This window comes from Kogia breviceps, chromosome 13 (genome assembly GCF_026419965.1).
Source record: "Kogia breviceps isolate mKogBre1 chromosome 13, mKogBre1 haplotype 1, whole genome shotgun sequence".
Taxonomy (NCBI): domain Eukaryota; kingdom Metazoa; phylum Chordata; class Mammalia; order Artiodactyla; family Physeteridae; genus Kogia; species Kogia breviceps.
In genome coordinates this window covers 60,635,392-60,647,496 of record NC_081322.1, presented here as the reverse complement: position 1 = coordinate 60,647,496, position 12,105 = coordinate 60,635,392, and the positions used below count along the sequence as shown (strand labels likewise).

The 12,105-nt window shown below is 41.2% G+C and overlaps 1 protein-coding gene across 43 annotated transcripts in view; it reads left to right on the top strand.

Moving 5' to 3' along the window:
- The first annotated feature begins 323 nt into the window (after positions 1-323).
- The window catches only part of EPB41L2 (erythrocyte membrane protein band 4.1 like 2), a 392,946-nt gene continuing 381,164 nt past the window's right edge, over positions 324-12,105 (top strand). For 24 of the 43 annotated variants that reach the window (XM_067010758.1, XM_067010757.1, XM_067010794.1 and 21 more), the window contains exon 1: positions 392-495. The gene's annotated coding sequence lies outside the window, so the exon portion shown is untranslated. Of the gene's footprint in view, positions 496-1,453; positions 1,520-12,105 lie in introns of those variants that run through there. The other 19 variants (XM_067010790.1, XM_059082934.2, XM_059082937.2 and 16 more) reach the window with 10 other exon arrangements.

Here is a 12,105-nt window from a genome sequence, read left to right as displayed (position 1 = left end):
ATCAACAGGGCCTAGCCTGGGGTAAAGGTTTAGTCAATGGATTCACTTTGAAGAAATAACTTTTGAAAGTTGATAAAAGGGCATTTAAGATCGGGATTCGCGGGTAACAAAGGCTTGAACACAGGCATCAGCACTCATTATCCAGGGCAACTCCGAAGGCGAGTTCCAGCGTCCTTCCAGCGCAGGGTACCCGGCCAGGGCGCGCGGCGAATCCCTAGGGAACGGTCGCCCGGACTGGCGCGGGGGCGTGGCGTGGGCACAGGGGGCGTGTCGCAGCCCGCGGGGGTTTCCGCACCCGGCGCGCGTCCGGCGGGGGCGCGGGAGGGGCTTCCGCCGCGAGGGGGCGGGGCTGGCGCGCCGAGTCCTCTGACGGTCTCAGCCAGGGAATTTCAATTTGAAACCTACGCGAGGGAGGAGGCGGGTGTTGCGGCCGGCGGCTGGAGCTGAAGCTGGACGGGTCCCTGCGGCGAGCGAGCTGCTGAGTGCGGCGTCCGGGTAAGGAGGTGTGCGGAGCTGCGGAATGGCGGGCCCGGGGCGGGGTATCCCGGGTAGAGCGTCTGGTCCCTGCGGAGCTGCAGGGGCGTCTCGAATTTTTCCTGAGGCTGTAGCTGGGAAGCTGATCCCGGGCAGGAAGCGGTGGCGGGACGGTTCCACCAGGAGGGGGAGGGCTGCCGGCTTTGGGGTTTTCTGCGACTCCCTGTCTCCTCTCCTACTCGTTCCCGCCCCGGGGACTGGGTCCTGTTGTTACTCCAGGCCGGATCTCTGCTTCCCTGCTCCACTGCGGTCCCCCACTTCTCCCTTCTCGGGAGCTGGGGCCGCGTCTCGTCGGCGCCGGGAGAGGTGGGGGCCTGGTGAGGACTGCGCCGGCCCCGCGGGGCTGCGGTGGCCTCAGGGTCACGCGTCCCGGGCCCCGCGGAGCGGCTGCAGGAGGGATCCGGCTCCATCCTGGGCGCGGGCCGCGGCGCGCGAGCCTATCCCAGTTCGGAGCGGCCGTCCTTCTTCGACTCCTGGCCATGAGTGCGGGGGCTTGGGGTACGCGGCGGCGGCGGCGCCCTTCTGGAGGATGATTTTGGGAGAGGAAACGCAGGCGAGGACGCCGCGCGTCCCTCGGCCGGCCGCGCTCGTGGGCGCTGCGTGGAGCGGGGCGAGGGCCGCGTCAGCCCCAAGCACGGTGCGCGTCCCCCGCCGCCGCTCGCTCTGTCCCGCCGGACGGGTGCGATTCGGAGAGAAGCCGATTCGGAGAGAAGCACACGTTTTGCTCTCTGATCCGTGCAGTCCTGGCACTCAGGCCATCTCACCATCTATGGCTTATTTTTGTCCTCTAGATTTGAGGGCAGAGGGTTGGGAGGGTTGTTAGTTGAGCTGCAGGGGAAGGACCAGGAGGAGAACAGAACAGTAAGAGCAGGGTTGGAATCGGAGTCGAAATCTCCAGCCCCAGACGCCGCCTGCGGCAGCCGGGATGTCTGCTGGAAGCCGTCCGTCGGTCATCATGCTTCCCGAGATCGTTCATCTCCCTGAGGTTAGGGTTTTTTGGTGAAGTGAGAAAAGCTCTCGCCTAGAGTCTGTTATTTTTTTTTGGGGGGTGTCTCTTTGTGGAGCCCTCCCAACTGACCCAGGACGCCTTAAATTGCATTCCTCATCACCACCACTGCTGCCCGTTTTTAAGAGCCCTGGTAGGGTGCGAGGGAAGGTAGAACCTAGAGGACCTGTGGATATATTTTCTCTTTTCTGAATCACATCTTTTCCTTAGTTTTTTGAACTTCTCGCATCTGAAATGGCACGTGTATGCTAGACGTCTTGTTCTTGTTACTGTTATTTAACCTTTTTTTTAAAAAAATGAATCTTAATAGTTTTTCCTTTATTCTTCCGTTTTATTCAGTGATTTTTAAATTTTTCCCTTGTTTTTTTCTTCTCACTGGAATCTATTATTACTGTATCCTCTATTTATAGTACTGTATTGAGAATTAGAATTTTGGCCCGTGTCCTATCACATTTCCCATTGGATTTAGGACTTGAGGGAAACTGAGTCAATTTCTTGGCCACAGGAGCTGGGATTGAGAATTCTCAGTCTTTGAACAGGTTTTACTGGGAAATGATTAGCACTTAATCCTATTCAGTTTCTCTTTGGAGGGCTCTTTGCTGTGAGAAATCACTGGATTGCTGTTGCAGCCACTGATGGGGCTGCATTGCAATGCAATCTTGGATTGTGATAAGGGCCAATTTATCCATCAGGCTGACACAACTTTTAAAGAGTTAGGCTGTGTCACCTGTCAGAGTTCCAGGGATCAGTCCTAAAATTCAATTTGAGAATCACCGTCAAACCTCAGATATCTACTGTATAGAGGTTATTGGAGAACTGTACAAGTGGTAATGGCTTGGAACAATGGCGTGGATTTAGGGCTAATTTAATCTTATCCTGTCTTCCTCACTTCTTGGGCAGAATTCCCACTGAAGTCAGTAGTGGTCTTGTGTTTAGGAGGACTGCTGAGAACAAGAGGCTGCTCATTTAGATTAACACGAGGGGACAGTTTCTTTCCTTTTGAAACATCCTTCTTTAAGAAAGACCTACTCATAACAGTGCTTTAATCTTTTATCTCTAGTCAAAGTAGTTAGACCTTCCAGAGAAAATATGTGGATGAGTTGAGCCCCCAACTTCAGATTCTTGATACCTAAATTGAATGGGGATTGCCTAAAACGGTTAAAAGTGATAAAAAATATCATTTAATGAATTTCAGTAAAATTATTACTAACTTCAGTAAAAAATCTAAATTGCTGTATAATATTCTCAACTGGGTCCGTATATTAAACTGGGAAAACGTACAGCTGGTTATGTATACTAAAATCTGAAACTGAATTCCAAGTAGAAAGAAGCAGATTTGCAGATTTAGGGGACAAATCTGAAGAGGGCTTATCCCAAAATAACTATGGAAATATAAAACAAGAGAATTCAGATAGCCCTTGCTGTATTTGGAGAGGTAGCTTTTAGTACAGTTTGTGTATGTATAGGCTTTAGTGACTGTCTGGGCTCATCATTAGATTTGGAGGTTTCTAAGTTTTGTGCTGATCTGAGTTGGTGAGCTTGTTAGGTCCTTTGCTTCTTAACTAACCGTCTTGTGGTTTACCCTTTCCAAATTACCAGTTCGAAAGGATTGAGTTTAGAAAACCTATCCAGTCACCAGATCTTAAAAATAGATTTTACAAAATCTGAACCGTGTGCACGTGGACTTCCCAACCACTTGCTTTCAACTAAAAATACTTGCAAAGATGACAAAGCAGTCTTCAACCAGAATATTTATTGGTAAAGTTACTCTGTAATTTAGTAATATTGTATAGTTATGTTTAAGGTCGGGTTTTGCCCTGAATCACCACTCTCATATAACTGACTAGAGAACTACAAAGGTTCTATCTTTGCCACTTTATTTAGGAATGTGGGGTTTATATTTTATATAACAGAAAGCTAAATATTTTTGAAGATTTGCTTTTGTTTCTGTTTCCACAGGAAAGTATGGGCCTTTTTCTTTGTTTTTTGAACTGAAGTAGCCTGTTTAAAAGCTATGTGTGGACTTTTTGGAAAAGTATGAATTGCTAGTATTTTTATAAGGCAATAAATTAGTTTATTTGATTCTCAATACTGCTGAGAATCAAATTTTGCATTTCTAAAAGTCTGTATTGTTTACTTGGGGGGAAATACGGGGGGAAATACCTCCCTACCCCGCCTTTATTTAGAAATATTTCCAGTGGCCTTGTTTGTTTTTTTCAGATTCAGAATTACTGTACCTAACCACTGGGTACCCTTACACATTTAAAACCCTCAAGTAAATGTTTATGCTGGCCTCAGTAGTCAGCAAATAGTAGCCAAACGCTAATTTACTGCCCTTTTATAGGATCTTGGAATCTCAGGGCTGGACCTTTAGGAGTCAGCGAATCCACTCTCAGCCGTTTCGCCCTCCCCCCAACACACAAACATTTCCAGCCTCTTTGGAAGGCCTGAGTTAATAGAAGATTTGTATATGATTCCCCCACAGATTCCAGACAGAGCATTCTTTGGGAATGCCATTTTTTGGCACAAACCAGCAACCTGATAGTCATAAGATTTCTATCATTACTCTGGCTGAGCAGTGCCCCAAACGAAAATCTAAAATGGAGTTAATGCCTGCTATCATTAACTGGAGGGGAATGGCCTCTAAGTGTAAATAATACAGTTATTTAGATGTTACAGGTAAGGCAAAAAGAAAAAGAAATCATTAAAAAAATAAATTTATTTATTTTATTTTGGCTGCATTGGGTCTTTGTTGCTGCGCACAGGCTTCCTCTAGTTGCAGTGAGCGGGGGCTACTCTTTGTTGCGGTGAGCGGGTTTCTCATTGCAGTGGCTTCTCTTGTTGTGGAGCACGGGCTCTAGGCACGCCGGCTTCAGTAGGTAGTTGTGGCACGTGGGCTCAGTAGTTGTGGCGCACCGGCTTAGATGCTCCATGGCATGTGGGATCTTCCTGGACCATAGCTCAAACCCGTGTCCCCTGCATTGGTAGGTAGATTCTTAACCACTGCACCACCAGGGAAGTCCCAGAAATCATTTTTAATATCAGATAGAAATAACTGAGATAGTGATAACTAATGTTTTTTTTTAGTTTTTTCTATAAAGTACGTGTATTTTGTATGAGAGAGGGGAATACATATGTAGAGTTATGTGAAATACCTATAACATTATGTGTACTTAATAAATTTGATGAATCAGTTTGTTGAAACTTTATGTGATATATTGGAGGCGCTTTTAATTAGGATTCTTTGAAAGTTGGAGTTAACTTTGTAGAACCTGGTACTGTTTCATGTAGAAATGTCATGTAGGTTATATTTTGTATGGGTGATTTGCTTTTCTTACTTTTGGGTATTGTTTCCCCTTGTTTTGTGGTTGGCTTGATATATGTGGGTTTATTAGATGCATGTTTTTCATGTCTAGAAGGGTAGATAATCTATATATTTCCCTAAATATCTAGTTTTGGGGATAACATTGATTTTAATGAGAATTTTAGTGGTTTTCTCATTTTTTAAAGTGATGTCGCTTTCCCTTTAGTATAGGGTAGACCTCAGGTGGCTTATGGGTGCATTCATACTGCTTCTGCTTTTTTTCAAAGATTGAATTTGGACTAATTTCATATTCTTAGTTACTTTTAAAGTAGAAATATATTTTCATATCACACATACTTCTCCGCATTTTTTTTTTTTTACTTTAGTGTATTGGAACCGTAAAGGTCTAAATTCATGATAGATTGCCTCACAAATAATCTTTATGGTAATATGGAATTTATTTGAGGAATAAGAATTATCTTTTTATTTGCTCTGAGAACTATCATAATAAGTAAGGTTTGCTTTAGGTAGCCAAGCTGACATTTCACATATGTGACTAAATTGAACGTCATGGGGATGATTTCAGTTCTTTCCAGGTTAAGAACCGGAGGGCATGGAAAGAGTTCTAAAGTGATTTTTTTCACTTGTTCATCTGTAGGACCTTGTTGTCTGGGTCAGGTAGGAAGTTCATTGTATTTAAACGAAATCATTCATGCTTTTACCAAGAAGCCAGTTTCTTCTTGCTTTTTTTCTCTTTTTATGGCCTATTTATCTACCTCCATGAAAGAATTTTCAAATACTTAAAGACTTATGTTACACTCTAATTGCCTTTTTCCAAGAAAATCGTGATTTTAAAAACTTTTCACATAAGGCTGATTACCAACTCTCTAATCATGTGTTCCAAGCCCTGACTTAAGGTTTCCAGACCTCCTGAAGGGATTTGCAGCTGGACCTACTACCGTGATAACAGCAGTGCTGAATTTAATCATATTTTTGAGTTTCCTATATTCTGTCAATATATGTACACATGCCAGTATCCTGAAGATACTAAATGAATATGTAGTTTAAACTTTGCCATAATTCTTACGTCTTTTCTTTTTTCTAAATAGTCTACTTGTTTTATTCACCTAGGGTACCAGAAGGGAGGGGGAAAATCATTTAGTTTAGATATTTGACCTTGAGGTAGGAAGTGTGGGTTTATTGGGAAAGGTGTTGCCCAGGGTCGCCTCAGGGGTTCATGAACTGACTGAGACTGTTAAGTAAAGTGGTGTGTGTGTGTGTGTGTGTGTTTGTGTGTGTGTGTGTGTGTGTGTGTGTGAGAGAGAGAGAGAGAGAGAGAGAGAGAGAGAGAGAGAGAGAGAGAGAGAGAGATAGAGATTTGGGGGAGCAGATTTTGAAAAACAGAAAACGTTGAAAACTGCTTACATAGTTCTATTCTTAATTTTTGAGATTAGAGAATCGAAGTCTTACCAGATTTTTTTTTTTTTTTTTCATGCTACCCCATTGCATTTTCATGCCCCCACTGTTGTGCTAATTTCCTTTCAATTCTTTTGGTTGTCCGATTTTAGCCAGTTGTCAAGGTTAAACTGAATTCTGATATAATGTTGGCCTCGTATTTTCTTACCTTGAACTTAATGAATGCGTCTTTATTTCCTCACGAATTTCTCTGATGGAAATATTAATTAGAAGGGATCAGTAACAGGTCCACATTGTGGTGCTGGTTAGAATGCCACTTAATGCCAGTGGAACCTTGGGTAAATTATTTCTCAGGGCCTCAGTTTCCTTATCTTCACTATGGGGGTGGACAATCATAACCTACCTCAGAAAGTTAGATGAGGATTAAATGAGCTCGTGCTTATAAAATGCTTCACGCGGTGCCTGGCTTCTGTGAAAATTGTTAGGTTAAGAAAAGACTTAGTGGGCTGCTTGTGAAAATGTGGTAAGCAGTTTTGTTTTTTTTTTTTTGCAGTGGTCAGGAATAATTATCTGTGTGGAAGTAGAGTCTTTGATATGAAACTGTAATTTCCTATGGCGATCACAAGTTAAAACCACTTTTAAACAATTTCAGTATGGTATCTCTAGAATTTTTAACTATCCACTGCTTTTGGCAGTACTCAGAAAAGCATATAGATGGCAAAACTGTCTGGATCTAATTTCAGCATCACAGAGAGGTGGTAGTCTTTTTTGCTATGTTGCCTGAGGTAGCTGATTCGGAGTGTAAAACTTGTATGCATATGCTATATTATAACTTCCTCTTTCTACAGCTTCCGTGAACTTACTGCAAGAAGGCTGTTAGTGGAATTTTTATTGATAGTGTTTAAGTCTCTTCATGTGACATTAAAATGTGACCTTTTCACATCCAGCACATCTTTTCATACCTGAAATAGATCTGCGGACATATTTTTCCCCTAACAGAATGTTTTAATTTTAAATTAGTTGACAACATTAAGAAATCAGGAGGTGTCACAGAAATATTTCTTTTAGCTTTCTCTGGGAAAATTGGAGGACCTTGGCAATACTGGGCCCACGGTCCTCTGTTGCAGCGCTGAGGAGTTCTGCCCCATCTCACACGGGTCATCTTCCTACTTTGCCGAAGTCCTGCCCATTTCCTTTTGGCTTACTGCTGCACCTTTTCATTCATTTGCATTAGATATATGGCTCCTCTAGACTATCCAGTTTGCATCGCTTTTACTAAATACCAATTTGGAAGATGCAAAAAGGACTCATCTATATGACCTTCAAGAAGGTGTTCCTGGCAGTGGGGCTTTTCTACCTCTAGGGCCAGCAGTCATTTCCCACCTCTCCCTTTGTGAAGGCTGACCTGTGGGTCACTGTCAGTCATGGTTTCTGGATCCCAGCATGCAGTAGGCCCTCTGTCACACGTGGAAAGAATGCTCTTTCTAGTTTCCTCCCAGACTTTGTGACTCCTTCTCAAAGCAGATTGCCTGGTTCTCTGAAGCCTAGTGTTACACTACTGCAGCCCATGGCTGTACCTTATTTGTATGTTATTTGAATTTTTTAGAGGCCTTTTATTTCATTTCATCATTTAATATTTTAGTGTGTATCTCTAGAAGGTAACTCTTTTGTAAACTTGATTGGAATACCACCATCACACTAAAAATTCCTTAATATCATCAAATATTCAGTTGCTGATATTCAAATCTCCAATTACCTCAAGTATCAATTTTTGAAAAAGTTTGTTTGAATCCAGATCCAGTTAAGATTTGCAGGTTATAATTGGTTGGTGTATCTTTTTTTTTAAAAAACTTTTTATTTAATATTGGCGTATAGTTAGTTAACAATGTTGTGTTAGTGTCAGGTGTACAGCAAAGTGATTCAGTTATACATATATATGTAACTATTCTTTTTCAAATTCTTTTCCCATTTAGGTTGTTTGGTTGGTGTTTCTTTAAAGGCTGATATGCTCTAGTTTCCCCTTCATCTCTTATTTTTCCTTGCAGTAGTTTGTATGTTGAAGAAACTTGATTAGTTGTTTTTTTTGGTTTCTCCCAGTCTGAATTTTGCTGATTTCAATCCTCTAGTGTAGTTAACCTGTTCTTCTGTCCTCTGTATTAGTAGTTGGAGCTAGAAAATTGGTCTAATTCAATTTATTTTCTTTCTGTTTTTCTTTTCTTTCTTTCTTCATTTTTTTTTTTTTTTCTTTTGTAACATTCCTCCATGGTTTAGGCTTCTGTTTGACACTTCTTGCTTGCTTTACATCCAGGCTTCATACTGGCTTCAGGTGCTGTCCCATTAGCTTCTTTGTCTTCTTTTTAACCTGTGCTGGACAAGTGCATTTTACGCTAGTGGCTCAGCTTTGTTCTAGGTTCCATTGTATGTAATCTGATAAGGCCAGAAGCATTGATAATAAACAGGTGAAAAAGGAAGAAAAATAACTTTTGGAGCACAGCTGATAAGTCAGCTACTATAGTTGGTGTTTTATATATTATATGTTAATATCCCCAACCCTTCTTACAGCAACACCTTGAAGTAGCTGGTATGCTCATTTCACAGATGAAAAACTGAGGCTTAAAGCCAGAATAATTTGCTCAAGGGCACCCAGCTTGTGTGCTGCTAAAACTTCTGTTTCTTCTGCAGGGGAGGGTGAATTATTGCTTTTAATTGTTTGATGCTGTTACTCTGTAGAACTTGAAGATTTTAGGAATTTGTTGGCATCTACAGTATCTAACTTAACAAAAGATAAGCTTGCTTTCCTAACTGGTTTCTGCCTCCTAGTTTCTTTTGTAAAGGTGTGATTGTGAAGCAGAGTACTACTGTTAGTTGTGTGTGATGAATGAAGCTGGAGTGGCGAGTACCCTTCATCTTGTTTTTCACATTAGTGTAGTGTTTCCAAGCTGATGTTTCAATGTAAGAAATATGTCCCAGGGTATATAAAGCACATCAAAATAAAATATGTGCCTCCTTCCCTTTCAGTTTTTATCTTTCAAGCAGTTTTACACTTTTTGCTACTTCATTTACAAATGCAAATAGCATTCCCCAGGGTGCTAGTATATGATTTAGAAAGTCAGGTGATAGTGTAGGGATTACAAGGAAAAGCAGCAGACCCCTGCCTTTCATGTCCCTTCATGACAGATTTCTGCTCCTCAGAGGCAACAGCTTTCAGTTCTTTTGATTTTATTATCCATGGGTTTTGTTTAAAACCACGATATTCTTGCTTTTTTGCTTTTCCTATTCTAGACAATAATAGCTGTTGACTTCCTACCTTGGTTGGGGTTAACCTCCTTTACAGACTCCCTCTTCCTGTGCACAGATGCACACTCTTCTCTCCTTCCACAGCACATACAGGCAACGGCCGAGCTGTGTATAGTGCTTTGATTGCATATACTTTCTTTTACAACTTTTTGTTTTATTCTGAAGTTAATTGCCTATTTTTTCCCTCATTTGTATAGTTTTCTTAGTACCTGCCCTTAATTTAGCTCTAAACTTTGTTGAAAACTATATGGCAAACCATTTTCTTTATTTTTATTAAGGACATCCTTCCTGGACTGGTTATTTCTAAAACTGCTGTGCAGCTGTATTGTGGGAATTGCCCTTTTCCTCTCTTTCTGGGCTCCCGGGTGCCTGGACTTCATGTCTCTTTCTTATCTCTTACTTTACATGAGTGCATCCTCCAAGTAGTTTCCCAAGAAAGTGCAAATGGGAAGCGAATTTCTTGAGACCTTGCATGTCTGAAAGCAACTTTTTCCACTCTTAAAATGCCTCTTTGTACTCTCAGTTTGATTGCATTTACAGTTTGGCTGGGTATAGAATTCTAAGTTAGTAGTTACTGTCCCTCCAAATTTTGAAGGTGTTGCTCCATTGTATTTTCACATCCCACTGTCTGTTGAGAAGACTGACTCGATTTCCATTTCTGATTCTGTGTATGTAGCTAGTTTGTTTTCTTTAGAAGTTTTCAGGATTTTATCTTTGAACTTGGTGTTTTGAATTTCAATGGTGTGCCATGGTATGGGAGTCTTTCACTCATTGCGTTGAGCACTCAGTGGGCCCTTTCAGCTTGGAAACTCTTGTCTTTCAGAAATATTCCACTATGATAATGACTCCCTCTATGTTCTCTATTCTTTCTGGATCTTCTATTAATTTGGATGTTGAATTTCCTGCCATGACTTCAGGTTTGTTACTTTTTTCTCTCTGATGTCATCCCTTTGTCCTTTTGTTCCCTCTTTTTGGGAAATTTCTTCAATGTTTTCTTCTAATCTCTCTACTGAACTTTTTTGCTTTCCTATTTTTGAAACTGCTCCTAGGCTACTGAATTTTCTTTTTGATAATGTCCTTTTCTTGTTTCATGTATATAGTTTCTCCTGTCCTGTCCATCTTGATGTACCCCTGTGCTTGCTTTCTCTCTGTCTGGAATGCTCTTCCCTCAGATACCTACATAGCTTACTCCTTTAACTCCTTCAGAGCTTTGCTTCCATGATCATTTATTTGAAAGTACAACTCTGCTCCCACCTCTACCCCAGGGTGCCCTAAATCCCTTCCTTGTCTCTTCTTACTTCTGCAGTGTGTGTTACTGAAATCTTATACCCTTATATTTTACTTTTTGTTTATTGACTCTCCCCTCGCTAGAATGTAAGCTGCATGAAGGCAAATCTTTTTGTGTATTTTGTTCAGTATTTCCAGTACCTAGAACAGTGCCTGGTGGAGAGTAGGCACTTGGTAAATATTTGTTGACTGAGTGACTGGACCCTCCCTGTTTTCTGTATAGAACCTCACCTTTGCCCTCTGAGCACAGAGCCTTTCTTTTTCAAGTGCTGTAGAGTGAACTTCCTGTCTTCTGGCTGCCAAGTTTTGATGAGGGTGTGGGTGTGGGTGTAGTTTAAACATTACTTGTCCTTATTTCCAACAGGTCCCTGTCTTCAACTTGCTCTCCCATTTCAACCCTCAGAGGTTTCTGGAGCTTCCAATTCCTAAGGCTCTCAAGCCTTCTCCAACAATCACATTGTTTTTGGTAGGTCCCCACCAAGATAGCAATGCAAGTTTAGGCTTCCTCTGCTCTGCTAAGTCAGTTACTTTGTACATCTGTTCTCCATCTTCTAAAATTCTGTTGATATAGCTCATCTGCTGGCCTGTCCCCTCCCCTTTTTTTTTTTTTTTTTTTGTGAGTTTGTACCTTTTTTTCTTTAATTTTCTTTCTGTTATTTTAGTGTGGTTTTGGGAGCGAGCAGAAATTAACTCATGTTCAACCCACTGGATTTAGGATTTTAAACTGATAAAAATAAATTTCCAAGATTATTTTGGTACTCATATTTGGTAAAAACTGCAGCCATAATAAAATTGTCCTTTTTCTCATGCCAAATGCTGAGTCAAACTTTAGCAGTATATATAGAGAGACAGAAAAGCCAGGTGGTTGAGTTAACATCTAGGGTGGATGGGAATGGATGACTGATATGTGACTGAATAAGAAAGTGCTTCTTAGGAAGAGCTCAGAAAATGTATTATATTTTTTTCTTGTGATATTTCAAGGATTAGTTCAGTATACACACTTACAAATTTTATATACTTGAACTAGATTTAAAAATACACAATAAAAACAAATTTGGTGAATGTGTATCAGAAATGGCAACCTTATTTTAGAGTTTACTGAGTAACTTAGTTTGTCTGTCTTTAGACTGACTTATGATTGGCATACATAAATTTGAATATTCTTTGACTATTTGAATATTCTTTGGTTTTTAGAGGAACATTTGAACTCATGTAGGTTCTGCTCAATACTTTAAGGGTGAAAAATTCCATTACTAGAGCA